The sequence below is a fragment of the Globicephala melas genome, chromosome 4, assembly GCF_963455315.2.
Source record: "Globicephala melas chromosome 4, mGloMel1.2, whole genome shotgun sequence".
NCBI classification, from domain to species: domain Eukaryota; kingdom Metazoa; phylum Chordata; class Mammalia; order Artiodactyla; family Delphinidae; genus Globicephala; species Globicephala melas.
Window position 1 is genome coordinate 30696879 of NC_083317.1, and position 26116 is coordinate 30722994.

General features: G+C 36.1%; 1 protein-coding gene across 15 annotated transcripts in view; it reads left to right on the plus strand.

Annotated features, from left to right (window-relative positions):
- ROBO2 (roundabout guidance receptor 2) overlaps positions 1–26116 on the plus strand; it is a 1648891-nt gene that overhangs the window by 1411647 nt on the left and 211128 nt on the right. The window lies entirely within an intron of this gene.

Below are 26116 nucleotides of genomic sequence, written 5' to 3' on the forward strand. Positions count from 1 at the left end.
GCAGCATGTGGGCTCAGTATTTGTGGTGCACGAGCTTAGCTGCTCCTCGGCATGTGGGATCTTCCCGGACCAGGGATCGAACCCGTGTCCCCTGCATTGGCAGGCAGATTCTTAACTACTGCACCACCAGGGAAGTTCCAGGATTTTTCTCAAATGCTTCTTGAATTAGATTTTGCACTGTAATTCATTTTGAAGACTATCCTGTCTATTTAAGAGGCAGAGTTAAACCTATTGGACCTATAAAAGGAGTATGCACTTGAAAACTCGGTGGGTTGGTGTCCTTCAGAGAGCATTGAGATATTGGAAGGAAAGCTCTAAGGGACATATTCTATGGAATTAGTAAGCAGGGACAGACCAAACATTTCAATGGAGTAGCGAATCCAAATGAGAATAGTGGAGTTTGAACTACACCGAGGTAATAAGGTTTTACAATTGGCACTTGGTCCTCAGGCCTCGGTTGCCTGGAGTAGATCAGTGTTCCAGTTTGGCTTTATGCTTACAAATGGTTGGCTTTTCACTTGGCATTTGCTGTAATAAAACAACACTGGCAAGTGGATGCCTCCAATTAAAGGTACCCAAGGACCACAGTTCCTTGACAACTATGGAAGAATTGGGGGATGACTCCTCGGTATATTGAGACTGCAAAAATTTTATGTGACAGTTTCTATATAGAATATCATTACTCATGGGTGCTTTGTTTTAGAATAAACATTAGGCATGGGGAAATCATTAAAAGAGGGTAAAGCCTTGTGAAATATAATAGTTTATGTGTAAGTTTATGTACATAGCCCCTCTGTATAAACATTAAGTGCATGCGTATGTATAAGATGTAAGGAGGCAAAACCGACTTTTAGTTGTGTTTATATAAAACAGATAATTTCATGATTACATTTCTTATTCTGTGTGTCAGTTACAGTATTTCTTCTCACAGTTGTTGGACAACAAGCTTTGACATTTTAAGAGCCTACAGATGTCATAATTAAACTTAGTAATCAGTGTAGAAATAAACACATAAATAACAAGGGATCCTAAAGGTCAGCAATATGGCACGGCATAAACGTGGAATTCCAGTGCTTGTTTCTAACATGAAAAAATGTAGTCTGCAGTTCAAAGCATGTCATTCTTTGCATATGTTCAAATGAAATACGAAAGAAGAAAAACTCTCTCCAGATGATTAATGTAACATTTTACAAGGACATATGGATGTTCTTAGAATTTAATGGGGGCAGGGGAACTTACCTGGAATCAATTATGGGAAATTTGGCAAAATGGAAGTGAAGTACACATTCGCTATTCTTGTTATAATTACTTGACATGTATTATAAGGATTTTTAAAAATCCAAAAGAACAAGATGAGAGTTATTCCAGTCAACGGGAATTAATTCTGTTCAAATAATAGCATGACAAAAATGGCATCCTCAAGTTTTGGAACTGATTTTGAAGGATAGATTTCCATGTGTGAGGAATAAAGCTTTAGTACTGGCATTTTTTCTGCCCTGAAATTTTCTTAAACCCTCCCCAAGTGATGTTGTTTCTCCCAGCTCTTGTGCTTCTTCAATTCATATACTTGCACATACTTCTCTGAGAGCAAAATTCACAGAATTGTTTGTTTACTCATCTGTGTCACCAGACTAGGAGTTTCTTGAAACCAGGGACCTCTCTTATAATACGTCTTTGCATTTCCAGTTATTTTTGACTCATCAGGTACTTCTTATTTCATATACTGCTAGGTCAGGGCTGAGAGTTCCCAGTAAGTGATGAATAAGAATTATTTGCAAAGAAAAAAAAATGAATACATGTATATGTTAGTGCATAAATGTACAGATATTTACTGACTGTGATTTAAGAATTTCCATTTTAATCACTAGAGAAGGTAGAAAGTGTACTTTTTCATAGGAATAAAATAATATCAAACCTTTTTTGTAAAAGATATTTAAATTTGTTTCCATACCACAGTTGTATTTAATTAACAAAAAATTTAAGGTTACCTTAATATCTTTCATAGCTTCATATTATCCTTACAGTTAAGCCTTGAATAACTGTTAAGCCTTTAAAGTGAGTGTGTGGCAGGCAGTATTCTGCCCTAAATATAAGTTAACATTGCAGGAAACATTAGGCAATGATGGGAAATGTGCAGAAGTCAGAATTGCAATTACTAAGCTTAGGATAAATATTAGTTATAAAAAGTACAAGCTTCTGCCAAATACCAATTCTTCCAAGTCTAGTAAAGGACTGGAGATTTTTAGGAGTTTAGGAGTTTAAGAGGAAAGAAGGAAGAGAACACAAATGTCCTTGGAATGCAAGAAATACAATTTAATGGTGCAAAGGTTAGCCAAAAGTCCCCTTGGGCCAAATCCAGCTCGACCCAAAGCTGAAAATATTTCCTGTGTGGCCTTTCACAAAGATGTTTGCTGAATGGCGAAAATTAGAGGCCTCCATACTTGTTATTCTATGTACTAATTTTTATTTTGCAAACAAAAATTAAAGTTAAAATGACTAAGTCAGAAATTAATGAAGCAGTTATTTTTCTTGGTTCCTATAGGAGAGGTTTGAGGCAATAACTTAAAATTTGTTTTCAACATGGCCTTACATCATTTTTTCATGTTTGATAACGCTAACTAGATAACAGTTATGAATAGTAATAATAATCCTATGCTAGGTCTTATATTATTTATTTTCCAGGATTTTAGAATATATTTATGTGTAAGTTAAAAAGTAATAGTATGGGGCTTCCCTGGTGGCGCAGTGGTTGGGAGTCCGCCTGCCGATGCAGGGGACACGGGTTCGTGCCCTGGTCCGGGAAGATCCCACATGCCGTGGAGCGGCTGGGCCCGTGAGCCATGGCCGCTGAGCCTGTGCGTCCGGAGCCTGTGCTCCGCAACGGGAGAGGCCGCAAGGGTGAGAGGCCCGAGTACCTCAAAAAAAAAAAAAAAAAAAGTAATAGTATGAGTGTAAGTGGTTCACTTGTTTTTTACACATTTTTTAATTCGAGGCTTCAAATGTCACTCTTTGTCCCCCCTCCATGCTTTCCCATTTCTAAAATCATTTGTAATTGTTTTTGTTATTTGGATTATTCATGCTTCTTTTCAGCATCTTGGGATTGCTGATGAAAATGCACAGTGCATGACTTTCTCAAAGTTTACATTTTAAACTTAGCAAATATTTGAACTTTATTTAAAGTTTAGGTTGCAATGTGATAACTACTCAGTAATGAGGCTCTTTTATGAGGAGGAAGAGGAAAAAAGGCTTTATTGGTTTTAATAGCTGTCACTCCTTTTATGTTTGTAGGTGTTCACCGCTCCTAAGTGATGAGGGAGCAGGGAGCATTCATATTGCCTTCTGCTCTCAAGGAAGATATGGTACAGGGGCATCTGGAAAATTGGTTTTTTTGGTGGATTAAAGAAAAAGTTATTAATCGGTTGGTCAAATATTTCCTGAAATAATTACTACATCAGCCACAGAATAGTTTGTCCTGGACCTTCTAGAAGAGCTTTTTTAAAACTATTTATTATGGCTTTATTAAACAAATATAATAAAAGTACTATGACAGTTCACTGATGTATCGCCTTGTTGAAAATGTGGTTTCCATGCCAAGAACAAATATGAAAAAGAGCATTCTATTTCCGTAGCACAGCTAATCACACTGTAATGTGTGTCCATCAATTGATCGAGGAATTAAGGGAAATTCAAAAGAAAGATTATCATGTGCAAACAATGAGAGTTTAGATATCTTGCTTTCTGGCCTAGGGTCCTTCTATCCTTCCTGCAGCGTTTACTTTTTGTATCAGGAGTTAATTAAGGTGAAACATGAGGTAATTAGAGTTAATCCTACTGGCCTCCTGCTGACCTGTTGCCTCCTAGGCCATGGCCTGAACCGAACTATTTTCACAGTTTAAGAAAGAAAAGCATTTTTGCAAAAGTGATGCTCATGCTTCTTTTTGACATGATTCCTAATCTTTAGGACTATTTTAAAAAATAGGTCTTTGCACAGAAAAAGTGTAAAAATGATCATGTTCTTCTAAAGTTTTGATTAAAAAAAAACTATTCTATTAATACATACCTAGTCACTGACAGGATTATGGAGTTACATTCAGACACATTACATGTTACTGTAAGTTAAATTTATAGTAATATAAATCTTTAGTTTTGATTATGCTGGAAAGTTATGCCTTTGTTCCCAAATTTATCTTCCTTTAACAGATTTGTCAATGAATTATGAATTTATAAATGTATCTTAGCAATTGAATGGTGGAGGGGAGGAGATGAAAAAAAACCCAAAACCTTCCCTGAAGTTCCTTGAGGAACATTCCAGTCCTTATAATGCAATAAACAGATCTGTTAGGTAGTAACTGACTTCTCCTTAGAATAAATACACCTCTGTGTTTTGAGCATGTTCATTCTAAAATGAGTTGTGTGTGTGTGTGTGTGTGTGTGTGTTGATTGTATTTTTGTGTTTTCAATGAAGGAAATAATAAAAAGATTTAATATCCTTATGAAGCTTCTCTAAGTTGAAAGGAAAGCACATCCCCTTTATAGAAACCCTAGTCTTCTAATTTACCAACCATAATAGAATCTATACTCTTGCCAAAAGGCATTTTATTAGGTTGTTAAGATTTTAGAATTGACAGACCCTCTGTATTAATTAAACAGCAAATTGCTAGTAAGCAAGTCATGGCGTTTATAAAGGAGGACACTTAGAGAAGGAGTAAAATCTCTTCTGTTATAGTTTAGAATATCCTATCAGGTCCTGAGCTAAAAAGTCTATTATCATAAATTTATTTTTGTTTGTTTGTTTTCCCAAGTGCTATCAGGGTTTTAACTTCTATTTAGGCTACATTGATTTCTCCTTTTCTGTCTTTTTAGATGTACTTTAGAAGAATTGCTTGTGCAAGCATCTTGAATTTATATAAATTTTTAAGTCCTTTACTGAGATTAAAATCACTTTTGTGGAGTAAACTGTTAAAGATTACAGAGCAGCTATACTGCAACAAGTTGCTAGTTCATATCTTCTGTTTGCGACTCTGAAGCTGTTAATATTTATGTGGCCAAATCATAAACTCTTATTTATTATGGTAGTCAATTACAAATCTTCGAAGTGTCTGAGTCTTACTTTTATTTTTTATGAGAGAAAAAAGCGTTATTTTTTTTCTACAAACTTAGGCTTTAAGTCTAAAGGAAATGCAGGATAAGACTGTGTTTTTTTAGTGATTTGGTGTCAGTTCCTTAAAGTGGAAGTAGAACCTTTTCTCTGCAAAATTGCGAAGAGAGCATTTGTACTCTGGCATTTAAGGATATAGCAGATGAGATTTTCTATTGATCCCAGTGGCAGGGATGAATGCCCTGCGAGAATAAATGAGCCGCCTTTATGAGGCTCCCTGTCATCAAGGATTTAGCTGTTTCATTTGGAGATTCCTGTAAATGTTCACCAGATTCATGGCCAGTAATTTTCACTGGAGAAGGACTGCACCATGGGTAAGCAAATGACTCTTTGTCATTAACGGTTTCAAATAGCATTAAAAATGTTCTGGCAGCTCTGTTGATTCTGATGAAGCTATAGAGCCAAACTGCAGTGTGTCTCTAGCTAGTATTTCCAATTATCAGGCCAAGGAAAGGACCAAAGTGAATAATATGTAACATATATGTACCCCCCTTGCTGCCCACATACACATACGCTAATTCTGCTCACATAGTTTTTCAATATGAAGATTTGAAGTCCAGAGATGTTCATATTTAGAATAGCAGAATAAAAATACATGTTAACCAGAAACTACTCCTTATGTAGTTAAATTTATACATGCTAACCTTTGTGTCCTTAATTGGGTTATCTTCTAAGGGATCAGTAAATTGATGCAATAACTAATTTACACGCTCTGCTAGAAAGGTAACTGCCTGAAGATGTTAGATATGAGGTCCCACTAGTCTACCAAAGTTGGTTTTGAATTAACATTGAATGCAGCAGTCTTCAAAAATTCTTGAAACATGACAGATAAATCGATTAATATATCTGTCTGTGGGATCTGTTTCTATATACCCAAGTTTTTAGTGTATGTATTAATATTTAAATTACCCACCCTTATTATAAGGCTTCCATTTCTAAAATTCTTATTCTAATTATTAGTCTTTAAATTTCATTTAGAAGTGTATTAGAAAAATCTATAGCTCATTTTCTTGGTCTGTAATAGTTCTGGCAGGGGCTGACTGAGAGATGACTGTTACATACAGTCTAATAAAATGTTAAGTAATTTGTAGTTTCTCATAACCACAGAGCAAAAATAAAACTAGTTTAGCACCACTTTCAGGGTTCTCCTAACTCCTGATGCCCATTCATCCCTGTCTCCACAGGAAAAAAGTGCCCACAGGCTACTTGCATGCTTATCCAAAGTCATCCCAGAGGCCCTCTCATGCATTGCTAGTGCAGTGGTGTGGTTACAAATTAATAAAACCTTTATTAAGGACAATTTAACAATATGAATTAAAGTAGTTTTAGATCCAGCATTTACTTTTGTAAATGTATATTTCAGGTAAATATATGTATGTGTGTAAAATAGCACTATCTGTGTAAATTTATATATTATGGCAAAAGGTAGGCATCAACTTCTAAAGAGAATCAAGTCAATAGGAACATCACTAAAAAATGTAGGGTATATCTTACTTTGAGCCGTAAAAAGAATGAAGAAGGCCTTTATGCATTGATACAGCAAGGCTTACAAGATACTTTATAAGGAGGAAAAAAGAAAAAGATACTGAATTGCACATCCTTTAATGTTTTCATCCCTGATATATCAAGTTTGAATGTTCAAATTACATTTATCCTCCTCACTTTAGTATTGTCGATTTTGGCTGGCTATTAGAAAAAAAACCCTAAATTTATATTAATATGTGGTTGACCAATAGCTTCATACCTTCCAGTGATGTTTCTGATTTAGAAGAGGAGAGTTATTAACTCACATGGAATCCTCACTGGTTAAGTTTCAGGAAGTTCTAAAAGGATTTTGCAGGCAGTATGTGTGTCATCATTTGACTAAAGGAGCCCAGCAAGCCAAAGACAGTTATAGGCCCTTTAATCCACATCCCTGACAAAAGGAAGAAATGGCCACACCAGTCACAGCAAGCTTCTACCTGGAGATTGACACCTAAGAGGGCTTCCTGGGAACTGCCTTTGGAAAACCAAGAGAGGACAAGTTCAAGTACAGAAGGAACTGAGCTGCTGAGCTTTAAACCAGTGTAGCTTAAATTGTGGTTATGACACGTGTTATGAAGACACACAACACATGACATTTGCTTTATGCAGGGCTGTTTGCTAAAAGTGAAGACTCCAGAGACCCCTCCATCCCCAAGATCTACTGAATCAGGCTGTAGAGAAGAACCTTGTTTGAGCACTGCAGCTTCACGACTTAATCTCGCAGTTTTCCTCCTCCCAGTAACTGGTGAGAATGGAATCACAAACCAGAAGTATTTGTTCCTGGAATACCCAAGCCCTGAGTGATGTTTGAGCAGCCAAGTCCAGGATTCTCTAAGTAAAAGATCTGAAAGTCTTTGAAAAGGGCTTGAAAGTCTCCTCCTGCCTGGACCGTATCCCAGAAATGCTTTCCTAATCCATTTCCTAGGGGCTCTTAGCTCAGTCCTGGCCTAGCCCCACACTTTGTTTTATGCTTAGTGTTAGCCTCTGCCCTGGGACACTGCGCTAGTGAAGTGTGTTCCTCTCCCACTGTAACTAATGCCTCTTGGCCTTCTGGGGATGAATAACTGCAGTGGATTCTTGGAACTCTATTCAGTCATTTAAAAAAAAAAAAAATTATGAAGCACAACTTTTGAGCCCAACACTTTTCTAGGCCCTGGGAATCCAGAAAGGAACAAAAGAGACCAAAATGGAGCTTTCTTTCTACAAGTGGATATAAACAACAAACAAGAAAATAAAATATATTATTTGGATAATCAAGTTGCATAACAAAGAGAAAAAGCATGAACCGGAAAAAGTGTGTGTGTTTGGGTTGGGTGGGGGCATCTGAGAGGTTCCAATCTTCGATAAAGTGGTCTGCGAAGGTTTGCCTGAGAAGGTGAATTTTGAATGAAGCCCTAATGGAAATTAAAAATAAACATGAAAACAAACTAGTTTGTGGAAATGAGGGGTGGGGGTAGAATATGTTCTAGGAAGAGGGTCCCAAGTCAGAAAGTGCCAGAAGGTTACTGTGAATGGAGTTGAGCACGAATAAGGTAGGGTGAGTTGAGTTAAGAGTGGTGAGCAGAGGCCAGGTCATGGAGTCCCTTGAGGACTTTGGCTTCTATGTTAAGTGAGTCCATTGAAAGTTTTGAAGAAAGAAGAGACATGGTCTATTTTATGTTTTAAAAAAGATCACTCTTGGCGTTTAGTTGAGAATTTTACAAATCAGAACTGAAACAGGGAGATAAGTTACTATGATCCAGGTGAGAGCTAACCAGGCAGAGGCAGTGGAGGTGCTGCAAGGTGATTAGAGTCTGGTACGTTTTGAAATTAAAACCATCAGGATTAGATCATGTTATGTGAGGTTATGAGAAAAGGGCAAGAGCCAAGGAAGAATCAACTATTATCAGCTTAACTGATAGAAGGGAATTGCCATTTAATGAGATGGAAAGACTGTGAGAAGTGAAGACTTTATGGGCGAGTCAAATTTGCCTTGTCTATTTGACGTCTAAAAATGTAGACGTCAAGTAGGCAGTTGGAGGAGTGAGTCCAAGGAAGAAGTCTGGCTTGGTCATATAAATTTGGATAGGAGCATACATGTAGTAAAGTCATCAGATTTGATGGGACTACACATAGAGTCCGTGGAGGTGGAAGAAATCCTAAGACTAGGCTTTGGGTCACTTTATTTTTAAAGGTTGAGAAGATGAAAAGGACCTAGCAAAGAAGACTGAGAAAAAACCTGTTAGATAGTAGGCAGAAAGTGGAATGAATATGTTATGGCATAGATGAAGTGAAATAAATGTTTAAAGTTGGAGAGAACATTCAACTGTGTCAGACGTTACTGAAGCATGAAAGGAAATGAGCCACAGGAACTGACCAACATGGAGGTCATTGGTAACCATTATAAGAGTAATTTTGCTGGATAGTGGGGGTGATGTCTTTACTACAAGAGGTTCAAGAGAGAATGGGAGAAGAGAAATCAAGAGACAGTAAGGAGATTACACCACAGTTCTTCAGTCCAGGCAACAGAGAGACGGAGAGTATCAGGAGAAGAAAGTGGGGACAATAGAGAGGGGTTTTCTTGTTTGTTTTTAAGGTGGGATAAATAAATGCATGTCTGTGTGTTATGGAAATCATCTAGTAAAGAGGGAAAAATTGCTGATACATGAAGGAGAGAGGGAAATTGCTGAAGCAGTGTCCTTGAATAGGCAAAAGGAGATGGGTGCTAGGCAGAAATGGAGAAGTTGCTCTAATCTGGACGCACAGACATCATCTGTTGTCATGAGAGAAGGTAGATAATGGGCCCAGATGCAGTCATATGGGTGGGTAAAGGAGGTAGATGATCACATATATGATTTTCGTAGGGTACAGTTCAAGATGCAAGATCATTTTTTCACATTAATGTTTGAAGATAAAATGGGAACACTGGCTTACATCGTTCTGTAGAGAAACAATGAATTGTGTTGGAAGAGAACAGATTTCCAGACAGTGTTGAGATCACACGTAATCTGTTACATATGGCTCCTTTCATAGTCAACTTGTATAAATAGAGAATTCCTTTTCCAATTTAGTTTAATTAAACAATGAACCTTTGAGTGTTCATGATTACTAAGACCCCACCCCTGCCTGCAGGGAGCTGCCTGTCTGGTGGGACAGCCCCAAAGTGTGGTGACCATATTTTCTAAATAAAAATAAAGACTGATGGCCCCACCCATGGGCTGAAAACAGAAGAGAATATTTAACATGAGGGCCATCCAGTGATATTCAGGGCATATGTTTGCCCTTATTGTAATTAGTATCAGATGTTTTATGTGCTGAACTAGAGAAACACAGAGTGTTATGGAAGAACAGAAGAGCAGATGCTCAACTTTCCCAGAGAGATGTGGGAAAGCAAAGTTATGGCTTTGAAAATTACTGAAACAAAGGGAGAGGCAGGAGTTAAGCCTGGGCAGGTAGTCATACTGAATGAATTTTATTCTAAGAAGTGTGTGTGGATACTATTCTCTAACCATCAATGGTGACATAATCATGTCTGTATTGTAGAAAGATAAATCTGGTAGCTATGTGGAGGAGAGAATGGCCAAAACTGGAGGTAGTAAACTATTAAGAGTCCTCCGAAATAGCCCAGGCAGAATATAATAAGGAAATGGCAAGAGTGATTGAGAGGAGAAGGTAGATCCTAATGTGTTTTTTTAGGGGAAGAAAAACAGGACTTTAAGACATATTTGGAAAGTAAGAGAACATATAACAATGACTACAAGGTTCTATTTGGGGTAAAAGTTACACTTTGATGTCATTTGTCAAGACATAGAGTACAGAGGATGGGCAGTTTTGGTCAGGAGGTGAGCAAACATAATAAGTTCATTATGTGCATGTTGAGTGTAAGATAATTTCAAGCAGCTGGAACGTCTGGGTTCTGTTTTTCTGACATCTTTCCTTTCTTTCACTGGGCATTGGATTTATCACTGGAACTCAACAGAAGAAGAAAAAATAGCAATATTTAGGTGCAATTAAAATGATGTGAAGGACATTCAATGCTAAAGGACAAATTCATTACATACCAAGAAAAATCAAAGCTTCCCAATATTTTTAGTTCAGGGTAACCACATTTTCTTGATTTATTTTTTGTAAGTTATACGATTTGCCAAAAACATTTTGCTTTCTTCTTTGTTATTATATATTCATGTTGAATCAATCGATTGATTAACAAAAAAAAACTAGAGAGATCGTAAGAAAGGAAATGATAAAATAATACACCATAAAGAGAAGGAGTAATCTGCTTAGAGATACCCTTTTCTTCCTAGGTTATGTGCTCAGTGGAAAATGCTGTGGGGTATAGTTTTAAGATTTCTAGGAACTTCAAGAAAACATACATAATAAATGCATCAAGCTCCCTATTGCATTGCCCAAGTCATTAATTATACACCAAGACCATTTAATGACAGAATAGAATGCTTATTTGACCAGTCCTCAAAGACCTCATTAACTCGTGCCTTTCTAGTTTATGGATTCAGTATATTGTAAACCTTCAAATATTAGTAAATTCGTTAACAAGCTAAAGAATGCCATAATATGCCATGATATTTCCTTCTGTTTTCGAATTACACTATCATAACATTTTCATACTCAGAAAATGGTACCAACAACAGGTAGATTATCACATGAATTTACTAGCATTATGTTTTATTGAGAGATAATACATATTCAATGCATTTTTCCCTGGAAACTTGGTTAAATTTAATGCATAATCATGACAAATACATTAATTGCCTTTATTGTTAATATATTTATAATTTTCTCATTTAACATGTTTAAAACTTTTTTTTTAGTTTTAATATTTTTATTAAGTAGATGACTTTGTTATTTGCCTAAAGTGTTCTGGGGACAGCAGAAAAGATAAAAGAAAGAATAAATAAATGTACAAACCGAACTAACAAACCCTTTTATTACCTCAAGTTTTTTTTTAAAATCTTACCTTGAACAATGTTAGTAACCCACTAAAACTAAGATTATTATATGATTTTCTTACTTGTGGAGAAGTATATGAAAAAGTCCCAGCAGCCTTTTTGGGACTTCTAGTGTCTCTGAAGAGATGCCAGCTTGGTCTAGCATGGAACGGGTATAGTACTTGAGCAGTACTTTATCATTGGAACTCAACAGAAGAAGAAAAAAATAGCAATATTTAGGTGCAATTAAAATGATGTGAAGAACATTCAATGCTAAAGGACAAATTCATTACATACCGAGCAAAATCAAAGCTTCCGAATGTTTTTACGGCGGGGTAAGCACATTTTCAATACTATATACTTTTTATAGTATTAAAAAGCAGTTGGTGCTTCTCATTTTTTGGACTATATTCTTACATAGCACAGTAACTTTCCAACTTATCAGCTACATCCATATCCCAAAACAAGTGTACATTTTTATTGCAGATATAAATAGTAACCTTTTGAATTATAAGGTAATTTTTTATTAATCATGGCTCAGCTTACCAAAGACACTTTAGAATTGACTTAATTCTTCAAAATGTTACAACTTACTCATTTCCATGTATATTTCTCATTTTCTTGTTTTTCTTGGAGAGTCACAATTCGGAGTATTGTTTGATGTGAAATCTCTTTAAGAGCCATGAAGAAAAGTATTCTGATTCATACATTCATATGACTGATACATTTATGGAAATTATTGTTTTACTAGGTGTTATGAGATTTAGAAGGGAAAGGCCCAACCTACATTTTCCAAGAGCTAGTAAATAATAAATGTTGTTTTCATTTAATTATTTATTTTTTTAACATCTTTATAAGAGTATAATAATTGCTTTACAATGTTGTGTTAGTTTCTGCTGTATAACAAAGTGAATCAGATATATGCATACATATATCCCCATATCCCCTCCCTCTTGTGACTCCCTCTCACTCACCCTATCCCATCCCTCTAGGTGGTCACAAAAAGCTGATCTCCCTGTGCTATGAGGCTGCTTCCCACTAGCTATCTACTTTACATTTGGTATTGTGCATATGTCAATGCCACTCTCTCACTTCGTCCCAGCTTACCCTTCCCCCTCCCTGTGTCCTCAAGTCCATTCTCTACGTCTGCGTCTTTATTCCTGTCCTGCCCCTAGGTTCATCAGAACCATTTTTTTTTTAGATTCTATATATATGTGTTAGCATATGGTATTTGATATTCTCTTTCTGACTTACTTCACTCTGTATGACAGACTCTATGTCCATCCACCTCACTACAAATAACTCAATTTCGTTTCTTTTTATGGCTGAGTAATATTCCATTGTATATATGTACCATATCTTCTTTATCCATTCATCTGTTGATGAACACTTAGGTTGCTTCCATGTCCTGGCCATTGTAAATAGTGCTGCAGTGAACATTGTGGTACATGACTCTGAATTATGGTTTTCTCAGGGTATATGCCCAGTATGGGCTTGCTGGGTCATATGGTAGTTCTATTTTTAGTTTTTTAAGGAACCTCCATACTGTTCTCCATAGTGGCTGTATCAATTTACATTCCCACCAGCAGTGCAGGAGGGTTCCCTTTTCTCCACACCCTCTCCAGCATTTATTGTTTGTAGATTTTTGATGATGGCCATTCTGACCGGTGTGAGGTGATACCTCATTGTAATTTTGATTTGCATTTCTCTAATGATTAGTGATATTGAGCATTCTTTCATGTGTTTGTTGGCAATCTGTGTATCTTCTTTGGAGAAATGTCTGTTTCAGTCTTCTGCCCATTTTTGGATTGGGTTGTTTGTTTTTTTGATATGCAGCTGCATGAGCTGCTTGTGTATTTTGGAGATTAATCCTTTGTCAGTTGCTTCGTTTGTAAATATTTTCTCCCATTCTGAGGGTTGTCTTTTCATCTTTTTTATGGTTTCCATTGCTGTGCAAAAGCCTTTAAGTTTCATTAGGTCCCATTTGTTTATTTTTGTTTTTATTTCCATTTCTCTAGGAGGGTCAAAAAGGATCTTGCTGTGATTTATGTCATAGAGTGTTCTGCCTAAGTTTTCCTCTAAGAGTTTTATAGTGTCTGGCCTTACATTTAGGTCTTTAATCCATTTTGAGTTTACTTTTGTGTATGGTGTTAGGACGTGTTCTAATTTCATTCTCTTACATGTAGCTGTCCAGTTTTCCCAGCACCACTTATTGAAGAGGCTGTCTTTTCTCCATTGTATATTATTGCCTCCTTTATTAAAGATAAGGTGACCATATGTGCGTGGGTTTATCTCTGGGCTTTCTGTCCCGTTCCATTGATCTGTAATTCTGTTTTTGTTCCAGTACCATATAGACAGATACTATAAAGGTCTTCTAAGTTAACATAACATAAATGTGTGGTTTCAGTAATGCCCTATCATAGAAAAGCTTAAATCATACTTTGTCAGCTTACAGAGCTATATTGACCTTCTAACATACTAATAATAAATATTATTAACAATAGCTATCAAGTATTGAACACAGATATGTGTTTCACATATACTATCTCATTTAATCCTCACCTTAATGGTAATACTAGCATGTTCTTGGTAGAAATAAGAAAACGGAAGAATAAAAAAGTTAATTAACGGTGATATCTGTAAACACATGTCATAAGTAGAGTAATAATAAAATGAATTGAGCATGAGAACATATATTACTGTGAAAATTTTAAAAAAAGGAAACAAATACTACATGGGCATTAATGTTATAACAATAGTGTGGTATGTGACAGATAAATGGAACTCCGTGTATTATAAGCAACTTACTTCTAGCACTTTCTGCTTCTGCCTTCTGCCACAAAACCCATCTCACAATATAAAAAATATTAGGTGGTCATTTACTATGACAATAAAAATAAAAGCTACAGTGCACATAGCTTTGAAACCCTGCTGTTTGGAATTGAAAACTTTATCTGTTTAATAGAGTTTAATATGAAATATCATTATAAATAAATTGGTATTTGTTAAAAAGGAAATAAAACCAACTCCTCTAAAATGACTATATTTCTATGCTAGGACTGGAGTTTTTGAGTTGCCTTCTAAGGCTGGTATTTCTCAAGTATGCTCTCCGTATGGTCTTCCTGAAAATGGGGTCGGAGAAATGATTAAAAATTAAGATTACGGTGCCCAAACCACACCTTCAGCATCTAAGTCTCAAGGAACAGGATGAATCGGCAATATGCATTTTAAGCAAGTATCCAGGATAATTTTTTAATACTAAATACCTAAGAACTATTGATCTCTGTTGAATATTCAAAATATCCCTGCCCCAATTTCTTTAAAAAACCCCATTTCCTTAATTTTTAATTTGATCTTATATAAGAGTCTGATGTTGGTGAGAAGGAAGAAAGGCCACAACATGAAGCATGATCTCAGCTTCCATACATTTTCAGTTCAAAGAAGCTGTATTAAGTAAATATTTAAGGTAAATATTTTACAGGCTTCTTTTTGTTAGTCAAGTCAGTATGTTTGAAAAGCCATTTTAAAAAATACATTTAAATAAGTCTGAATATATGTACGTATATGATATTGTGTATGGTGTGTCTCTCAAAATGAAATAAAATTAAAAGGTGTATTTTGGTCTGTGTCTAGCTATTCAGAAAGAAGCCTTCACATTTCATGGGATTGGCTCTACCAAGGGCCAGATTTCCTGGGCACACATCCTTCTGGGAGTGGCTGCTTTCTTTACTTCCCATTTAGCAGCTGTACAGCTGGGAAACTTCCAACAGAATAAAAGCCACCTGCTCCAGTAATGATTTCAGCCAAACAGGCGGTTTGAAGCTTTACCAAATGTGTTGTCTGTCACTCTGATTCAGTTTTTAAAAGGAAATTAAACTGGTCAGATATTCATATAGAAAATATGTCCTGTTTGTTAACTCCGGTTGTGCTTGAGGTTTCTTTCAGTCTACCAGATTCCATTGATTTGGAGATGCCCTTCTAAAATGAAGAGTGGGGATTGTTTGGAGAGATAGGTTTGGAAAATGAGACATTCTAGAATGTGTCCCTTATTGCATGCTACATTGTTGTACTCTGAGACTGCATTATTGCCTTAGTCTAATCTCAGTAGATTCAGGTACATTTTTTCCCCATTGACAATTTACCTTTAATATGTGGTTATGTCCCTAGTCCTGCAGACTAAATGTCAAACTCCCATTAGAATTTTCAATTCACCTTTCTTCCCACCTTGGTCTCTATAATTATTTAAATTAGTCTAAAAATGAGACAATATAACATAGAAAGTAAAAAAAAAAAAAAAAATCACAGGCTTTTTCAATCCCATGGATGCAAGATGAAAGCTGGCCTCCGCTGTAATTTGCCCCATGGGCATGCTCTTTTACCCCTCTGAGCCTTAGTTTTGTAATCTGTTAACTAGCATTATTTTGTGGATTAGGTGTCTCTAGAAATATCACAGGACATTTGTTTTATGTAAATATTTAGTATTATCTGTTTTAAAAATTTTTTTATTTTGATAGATTTATGTTTTATATAATTATCCATCCCATTGATATCTACATCATGGCAAACATCCAGAGAAGTTTCAAGTTTTATCTCATTTTACCAATCTGACCATGTATAACACCTTTTATTTCTGTTGCCATATTCAGCATTATGCAGAGGATGATGCAACTTCACTATGAATTTGTAAGAGTATTTCATAATGATAAAGGCTTAATGTAAAGATTAGCTCATATAATCAAGATTTTGTTTAATGATTTCAGGAAAATGTTCTATGCATGTACTTTTTAAATGGGCCTCAGGTTTTAATAACCAGAAGCATTGAACTAGTGAGCATCATAACACTGTTAAAAACTATAAAAATAAGTTAATTGAAGTGGATATAAAAGATGAAAAAGACAAGAAGGATTGGAAAAATAAAAGTGGATCAATAGGGTTTAAAAATAATCCATTGATTCTCTTATTTTCAGTAAAGTAAAAATTTTATTATAATGAACAAATAAATTATAGAAAACTTAAATAACTTAAAGTTTAAAAAAAAGAATATTTGCTGTTAAAGATATTATCTCCCTTTGTACATTAATCCCATTAATTTAGACTCTAATTTGCAGTTCATCAAAATTCATTTGAATGAATTAGAAATAATATCATGAGAAATTAGATTCATGTGCTGATTTGTATTCTTGCATTTAATGGGCACTTTGTTTTATACTCTTCTGGTAATTTTAAATGCTGAGGCAGCACCGTAGAATATTCCAACATTGGCAGACTAGTCACAAAAGTTAAGAAGCCATTTACCTAATGCAGTATTAGTTTAACTGCCCAATAGCCTATATGCAATTTTATGGTACTGGTATCTGAAAGCCAAATCAAGTTGGTGTAGAATAAGATAAGGAACTGGCAGGTTCTTATATGTGATATTTTACAACTTTTACTTCCCTACTATACCCATTATATCTTTTTTTTTTTTTTTTTTTTTTTTTTTTGCGGTACGCGGGCCTCTCACTGTTGTGGCCTCTCCCGTTGCGGAGCACAGGCTCCAGACGCGCAGGCTCAGCGGCCACGGCTCACGGGCCCAGCCGCTCCGCGACACGTGGGGTCTTCCCGGACCAGGGCACGAACCCGCGTCCCCTGCATCGGCAGGCGGACTCTCAACCACTGCACCACCAGGGAAGCCCCCCATTATATCTTTTAATGTGAAGACAGTCTTCCCCAGAAATAGACATGAGGCTAAGAAGGCATTTATAGCTAATATGTATCTCTCTGCCCTACAAGGCGATTATGTCTTAGTCACCTTTGCATTTTAAACTGTTCCTGGCACAAATTTTGCATATGGTGGGCATTCAGCACGCATTTTTAAAAATGTCTTTGACATGCCTTCCTAAGATAGAAGGATGACTCTGGAATCAATCTGTTCCCAAACTGCTGTGTCAAAAATTACAATCAGTTCAATAATATTGAACCACAGAATTATTTAAATGCATTTCAAGCATGAATTTTAAAGTGATTATCTTAATATTTTCCTGCAAAACATAGCTAATGTGTTTCTTTGCATTTTCCTGACCTCCCCTCATTGAATTTCTCCATCTTTATTGCTGAAGGGCATGGCACTGATTGGACACTCACAGTGATTTGCACCTATTTTTCATGAACGTGTCAGCCTATCATTATATAATTATACGACTTTCTATAAAAGCGTAGAAGGCTTAGAAAATAATGTGCCCTCATTTTATGAATACTCAAGTACTCTTTGAATATAACACTTTGCTCACTTTTAGAGATATGATATGCCACTGGAAGGCTATCATTGGGTCTTTTACGTAAATTACTGTTTTTCATTATTTACCAGTTCCCAGTTGCCCCATACATAGTGTAAGTATATTCTCTGTGGCAGTCAGAATTGTACAATCTAGAAGTTAAATGATTAAAAAAGCAGATTTCCTGGGATAAATGCAGTGTAATGCTATGCTGTGCAGTGTAATGCAAGTAACTACTTTTTCTGTTATTTAGTTACTAGGCAAAAATCATCAAAATATATGGTAGTTAAGTAAATGAGGATGCTATATTTTTAAGCAAGATTTATTTAACCTTACTATTTAGTCTCTATGATGTCATTCAGATAAATTATTTTTTAAAGTCTAAATGAATTAGCATGTCATATTAATTACATATTTATTGAGAAGCTACTATGTCCAATTAAATGACTTTCTTATGTAAGAAATGGACCTTTCATGCCGCAATCTTTCACAGTAGTTACAGAATTAAGACATACATGCAACACAGAACAGCAAATACCAAAAGTTTAAAATAAATAACTGATAAGATTATATTAGGTTGAAATATGTGAAATTGTCCATTTTCAACTGTGATTGCCCTAATATAACTCCAAATTTATCACAGTTTTACCTCATACCTCTACTCTGTGCCTCTGTCCTTACTGGTCCCTCTACTTGGAAGGTCCTTCTCTACTTTGTCTGAAGGGAACACCTGCTTTTCACCTGTACAGTCTCAGCTAGAGCACTATATTCTCTGAGAATCTTTCCTGAAATTCACAGGACGAGTTAGACACTGCATTATTGATTACACACCTCTTACTTTTAAAATACTTCAATGTGTGGATATATCCTATAGTACATAATTTCATATACCCCTACCTCACTGTGGTCCTTCCTGAAAGGTAGTTCCTCCAGGGTAGTGTCATAACATATTTGTGTCTATAGAGCTGATTAACCTGATTGGCATGTAACAAGAGTTAAGTAAGTGCTGAAAGAATGAATGTGTGAATGTATTAATAATTCAGTAACAACATATTTTTAACTGGGGGAGATCTTGTAGATCTTGTACTTCTGCCCCTCATTTTACATGTGAGAAAAACTGAGGCTCATAAAATAAGAGTTTTTCATGGTTCTTTAAGAGTTGAGTTAGAGCTGGGATAGCACAAGCAAGATATGAAAATCATCTATAATGTATTTATTTACTTGAATATCTGTGCCCGCTAACTTCCTATCTTATTCTACACCAGGCTGGTGTCGCCTAAGGGTACCAGTATCTCTAATACTTGGGAGATAATTAGCACAGATATTCAAGCAAAGCAATAGTAACTCTGGAATAACTCCAGACAATGACGATCAGTGGAGATATTGTAGAAGAACTGGGATTTAAATCAAATCTTGAATGATGGGCAGAATTTTATTGGAGGAAATGGGAGAGTGTGAGTGGAATGGTATGAGCAAAACGTTGAGGTAGGAAGGCCTAAAATGTGCAGAGAAGATCTAGTGAAGAGAATATTAGATTAGTCAATGGTTATTCTTATGTCCTTAGAAAGTGTGTGGTTTTAGTCATGGGATAAGTTCTTGCTGGCTTTATAAGATAATGCATGTGAAAGTTTAGAGAGTATCCCATCTAAGTTGAAAAATAAATATCAATTTGCAAAAGTATTCTACATTAAAAGTTAGAACAATGTTGAAAATTAATTATAATCTCACACTTTAAAGCTTGGTTTACACATAAATGTATTTTTACATTACTAAAACAGCTGACCTTCCACACTGGTAATATAAAGGGTTTATTTTTTTTCTTCTTTTGCTTCTTATTTATCACCATCAAATTATTTCTGTCAACTTTAGAAAATGCTGAGGAGGTTTCTTAGATAGAGAGCTTAGTTTTCTTTTGTATATTTCCTGGAGATAAATATGAACACTCTGTGTGTGTGTATGTTTGTGTGTGTGAAGTCATAAGGATGGGGTTTGGGGGGAGTCGGTGGAAAGAAACACTCCCTTGATAATGTAGCTCAGGGTTTGTCAGCTCTGCCCATGTACCCACCTTTCCACAGCATGACATCACAGCTAACAGAATTTCTTCCTATGTTTGGCCTTGGCTCTAACGTTCTCCTAAGAAACGTCACCACAGGTAGACAAAAGGTTCCAATCCCAGAAGAAAGAAAAACTAGCTATTGCCTGGAGTGGACAGCCTGCTGACTCCCACTGGCAATAAGGGAAAGATAAGGAAATGACAGCAAGTTGTTAATTTATAAACCATAATTTTCCCAACTGCAAGGTTTGCAGTTTCTGCACCTGGTCCATTGCTGACTCATCTCACCTGAATCATTTAGTCAGCTTCATTGTGTTTGCAAGGACTGCTAATTACCTCACTGGAATAATTTAAACTATCAATAAAGAATGCAATAAATCATTAAAGATAATGGTTAATAAGGAGAAATAATTTTGACTATTCAGCTTGCATTGATCGTTGATATAGAAAGATTAATTTTATATTCTATTTTTAACCTTACAGGCAACTATTAGCCATTTTTTTGGCTGAGTTGAGCTGAGCTGGTTTTTCATTAAAAACTTGGCATTTATTTTATCATTGAAATCTTTACTGTGATATCTCATTCCAAGGAAAAAGAAAATATTGTGAGTTACCAAGAAAGCACAACAAGACAAATGTTATCTTTTTAATAAAAATCATTGCAGCAGAGCTTTAAAGCACATACAGTTTTAGTGCTGTAACTGAAATTTTCATCCTTTTCAGTCTACACCAGTACACACACTTCTTAGTCCTGTTAATTCAGAAGATCGATCTTTTTTCCTCTTAGAACTATAGCAAATATGTGATTTTATTTGTGACTGAAATTTAAAGGAGATACAGTATCAAAATTATCTGACCTGTAAGACCTGACAATTGAAATATTTTATATTTCAGGCATTCACATCAAAGCTTAAGTGATATTTTAGTGTTAATTTCCATTTGAATGTTTTCAGAGCAGTGCTTTTTTTCCCATAGCTTTTAATTTATTTTTATGTTTTTGCTGTGGCTGGACAAAGTTGAACAACAAAAAATACTTATACTTTGTAGTCATGTTGGACCATTGCATACTAGGATTAGATTGCATAATGCATATATGCATGACATCAAGAAATTTTAATGCAAAGATTTTCATTTTAACAGTATAATAAGAACAATGCATTTTGTGTCAAAACGCGTATCTGTGGAAGAGAAAGTCAGAACCATACTATAGAATTTTGACTTATTTTTAGATTGGAACCAAGGAAATAATGCTAATCTAAAATTATACAAGACATTTTTTAATCTATGAAAATGGTTTATTTTGCCCAATCTGAAAACATGAGAAACATATATGACAACAGAGCAAATTTTTTAATCTTACTGTATCATGAAGCAAATTGGCCGTTTAAACCCAAAGTATGAAATTGAAAGTATCAACTACTCTTGCATATGGGAGAATGAAAAGTCACAAATGCAGTCTCTCTTCTGTGTTTTATTTCTCCATTCACTGATTCTGGGAACAGGTCAGAGCTACATTTTATTACAATCTTATAAATGTACCTGACTTGTTTTTACTAGGCTTTCCCACATATTTTTTAAGCCATCATGGTGGCCCCAACTGGTACCCAACTGGTCAGAAAGCATATAATAGAAATGAACAGTAGTCAACTAGTGTTCCCCCCCCGAACCCCTATACAATTAACCAAATAAAATTCTACTCTGCTAGTATCTGAGGGGAATCCAGTGAATTATAGAGAACCAAGGACATTACTGTTTCTTCTGTTCATGCATCTTTTGGTTAAAGTAATAAAAAAACAACTAAAAATTTCTCATGTAAAAAGCTGGTTTATTGGCAAAGATGCTCTCATTATTTCATGAAATTCCAGGACAAAAAGTGAAGTTGAGAGTAGTGAAGTTGAAAAACAAGGTTGTAGTCTCTGTAAGAAACACAGCGTTCCCTCTGTGCCCTGTTTCTTTCTGCCTGTTGGTGCCTCTGCTCTCTCTGTTTATACATTTCACCTGTAGTTTGAAATGACCCCATCCAAGTTGCAAAATTATGGCCTCTTAGTTCCAGTGACCGCTACCAACAGTTTGGAGAGAGAGAGAGAAGGTGGATTAGCATGGCAGAGCTTACGAGTGAGAGCCTATCCTGGTCCACTCTGCTGTTACCATGACCATGGGGATAGATCAAGTGAGTCTACTAGTAGAACAGAGAACGATAAGCGTGTTTTATATAATCCAACACCTATGCCTGGAAACAGGGCATAGACACTGAGTGATGGCTAGAAATCCAACCCTGTGTTGATTAGCAGTTCTGAATAAATTCTGGGGAGAAGGGAGGACTTGAACAGATTCTTGAAAGATGAGTAGAAATTGACTGGTGGGAGGAAGACGGGTCAGTTCAGTGGGAACAAAGATGAAAGATTGGAACCTGTAAGAGAGCTCTGCTGAATGGTAACTAGAAGAGTGAGGACAGGAGCTGAAGGTCTACATGAAGAAACTGTGAAAGTTTGGAAAGGAAGGCTATATGGAAAGCCTTGGATGATAAACCATGAAGTTTTTACCATCTGGGAGGGTATCTTTGAAGTTTTATTGTTATTGCATTTGTATGTATGTCTGTAGGGAGTGGCTGCTAATCAGAGGTGTGCTGGTAAATGTTTAATAGACAACTTCCAAAATAAAATTGTGTGTGCATGTAAGCATTTATTTATTATAAATTTTACTGATGTGAAGGATGTGCAACACCAATTTACAAATAATAAAATATATAATACCTTTTATCGTGAATCTCATATTTCAGAGTGCTTTCACAGATTTTTGCAAAACTCTTGTATCTGTAGTCAGTCTATGGTTGCAGTTCAATCATGATTTACCAAATGGAGTTGAATCCCAGTATGCTAATTCTTTTCCCAATACATTTATTGTCGTCATCTCTAATGTGTGATCTACTGTTAAACTATTTCTCATCTAAATTATATTCTTCAAACTGAAAACTGTTTCAGCTTCAGTACCAATTGTAAATGTATATAATCTATCAACAGACTCACAAAATACCTGAAAATTTAGCAATTGGCTTTTGTGGCCCTGCATGAGCTGCCTCTAGCAAGTAACTGCTTAGTATATGAAAGGTGATGATGATCTTAACGTCAATGGAAAATAAAGTTGCATGTGGGAAAATCTGCAAAATAATCAGTGGGATTTGATTGGACATGAGAGCAAGGTGGAATTAAAGAAGATTTCAAAAATTTATACTTAGGTGAAGGGGATAGGATGATACCATAAGAGAAAAGGGATATAAAAATCCATGCATTCAACAGATATCTATGGAAGAGCAAATACTAATGAGGAGAAGCTAAACATCCTACATGGTGTTGAGGATAATTTTCTAATTAATTGTTGAAGTCAACTACAGTTCAAAAATAGATGTAATTATTGATTTCTATGAAATTAAGCTTCTCTTTTCAGCTTTTAGTGATAACCTTATTTGCATGTTCTTCCTGAAATGGCACCCTCACTGGACTTTGAGCCTTCCCAAAGCAGAACCTGTCTTACTTTCAACCTGTGTTCCCAGTATCTAGCTCAGATTTGACTCATAATATTCAATAAATGTGGGTTGGGTTAAGAAATAAAGAATCTATAATTGGCTCCGTAAAAGAGGAAGGCTAGTCAATGATGAAAAGGGGCAGACTAGTTGACATCAGTCCTTAGCCAGGCCGAAAGAAGATGTTGATGCTAAGGCTAGAAAGGCTTGGTTTTGTTCCTGTCAAATCCAAGGAAAGACTATCAGTCTATAAGGAAGTCTATAGGGAAGAATCAATAACAAAAGTATGTGGTTTGACGCTGATGTTTCACTGTCTCCAGAGTGAAAACTCTAGCAGTCATTGGATATAGAGACACCCTTGAACTCTAAACCCTGGAACTAAGGATAAGAATTAAGAGACTTGTATTGGATATTGTCATAGCTATAAATATTTAGAAAAACTAGGCAAAACAATTCCCTCTGCAGCATACAATCTATGTAAAATATGCTTCCTACTTCTTTAGCAATTTGGAATCAAATCTTTGAGATTTGTTTTAACTCTTCTGTTTTTATTAATATATATAGTCAGAATAAGGCCAAAGAGGGGATTATAAAACAAAAAACTATTTGTATATTCAAGCTAGAGCAGTGCCTCTACAGAATTTTATAGGAAGTGTAAGGAATGGCATTTTATATACAGGGTTTTTTTTTTAACCATGTATATATAATTAAAGAGAATTATGTATGAGGAATGCAGAATGGCCTCTGTGGATTCATTGTGTTCCCAAAATTCATTTGTAAATAATCATTTGCAATATAGTAGACAGTTTTGCATAGAAACAATCCTGGTTTTTAGTTATCCCCACACCAGCCTATGACACCTGATTTAGCTCAGTGCCTGAAGTCTATGAAGGCATTAATGATATTACAGGCCAGGGATTGGCAAACTATGGTCTGTGGGCCAAATCCAGTCAACCTCCTAATTTTGTAAATATAATCTTATTAGAACACCCATGCTCACTCACTAACATATTGTCTATGGATAGTTTAGGGCAAAAGTGGCAAAACTAAGTAGTTGCAACAGAGACCTTTTGGCCTGGACAGAAAGCCAAACAATTCAGAGAAAACATTTGCTAACCCTTGGAGAGTCTTTAATTAATTCTTTTTTTCTTTCTAGTTTTATTGAGATATAATTGACATATGGCACTATATAAGTTTAAGGTGTACGGCCTAATGACTTAACTTACATACATCATAAAATGATTACCACAATAAGTTTAGTGAACATCCATCATGTTCACTTCTTAATTAGTCTTTAACACCACAAGGAAGAGTGAATTGTGGGGAATTTCATTCTGAGTTTTGACTCTCAAGATCAGGAATGGATTATCCTCTACCAGAGCAGTAAGCAGACTTTTTGTGCCTTGTAGCTTTCCTCTTGTATTTTCCTGTCCCACCAGTCAGTGACTAGCAGGAATTGATCCACCGAATCTGAGGGGGAGACTCCAGCAGGATATAGGCTAGAGACATAAGAGAGTAGGCCTGGGTTATTTCTTCTGTTGTTTCGAGTCCTTTGGAGGAGTGAGGACATGTGGCTTGATTGGAGGCCACTGCCTTCTCTTGGGAGCTTGTGATGAAGGAGTCTTTTGCAGGGTTGAATCTCCTCTGCTTCCTTCCTTCCCTCTCTCTACCACTGTTCCCACCTGGCCTCTCTGCATCTCAGATCCTCCTCAGGATAGGTCATAGGGTGAGGTACCATGTAGACGTGAGTTGAAAGTTAAAAGATTTTATCCTGGACAGGAGCCAACAGAGCAAGAATAGGAGAGATAAAGAGGATATTAAAAGCAGCTGTGAGAAGGAAAAGGGGGCTCCTGGGCCACTTGGGTATCTCGGTTTATTAGCTAGGAAAGATGAACATAAAGTAGGTATTGCCTATCCTGTATTATACTTTCCTAGGCTGTTCTGTATTAGGCTCTATTATTCTTTGTCATACTGGCAGTGTTACTGGTAGATGACACTTACGTAATGTTGCCATGGGCCAGGCAGGGTGCTTGGCATGCTCTGCTCTCAGAGGATTTTCCTTCTCTCTCTCTAGCAACTGCGCTTCCTTTTTCTTAGATGTAATCCTTGTCATCTAATCTTTAAATAATTGAGTTCCCCTAGACATAGTTGTGTGTGCTCTTAAACCTCTCATTCTTTACATCTCCCCGGGCAGTCACCTTTACTTCATGGCTTCAACTGCCCTCTATAAACTGATAACTCAAGTGTGTAACTCTCGCCTGGACCTATCTTCTAGATATCCAACCACCTACTTGGAAACATTTCCTTTGGGCTAGCTCTTGGTTTTCAGTTTTGTTTGTTTTTTTATCCTACTCTTCTATCATAGCCTATCTTAGTGAATGTTTCCATCTTTATGAAATTTCTCAGTACAAGAATTCCTGTGTCTATCTTGCCCCTTTCCTTTTCCTTATTCCCTGTACTTAGTTACCAGGTCCAGTGGATTTCCTCTCCTAAATTACATTGCAAATCCATCTACTTCTTTCTATTCATAATGCCACCATCCTAGTCAAGCAGCGGCATTTCTCTACAGGAATATGAAACAGCTTGTTATCTGGTCTGCCTGAGGCCACTCTTAGCCCTAATCATGTTGCTCGTCTACTTGAAACTGTTCAGTGATCTCCTTTTGCTTTTGAGAAAAAGTCC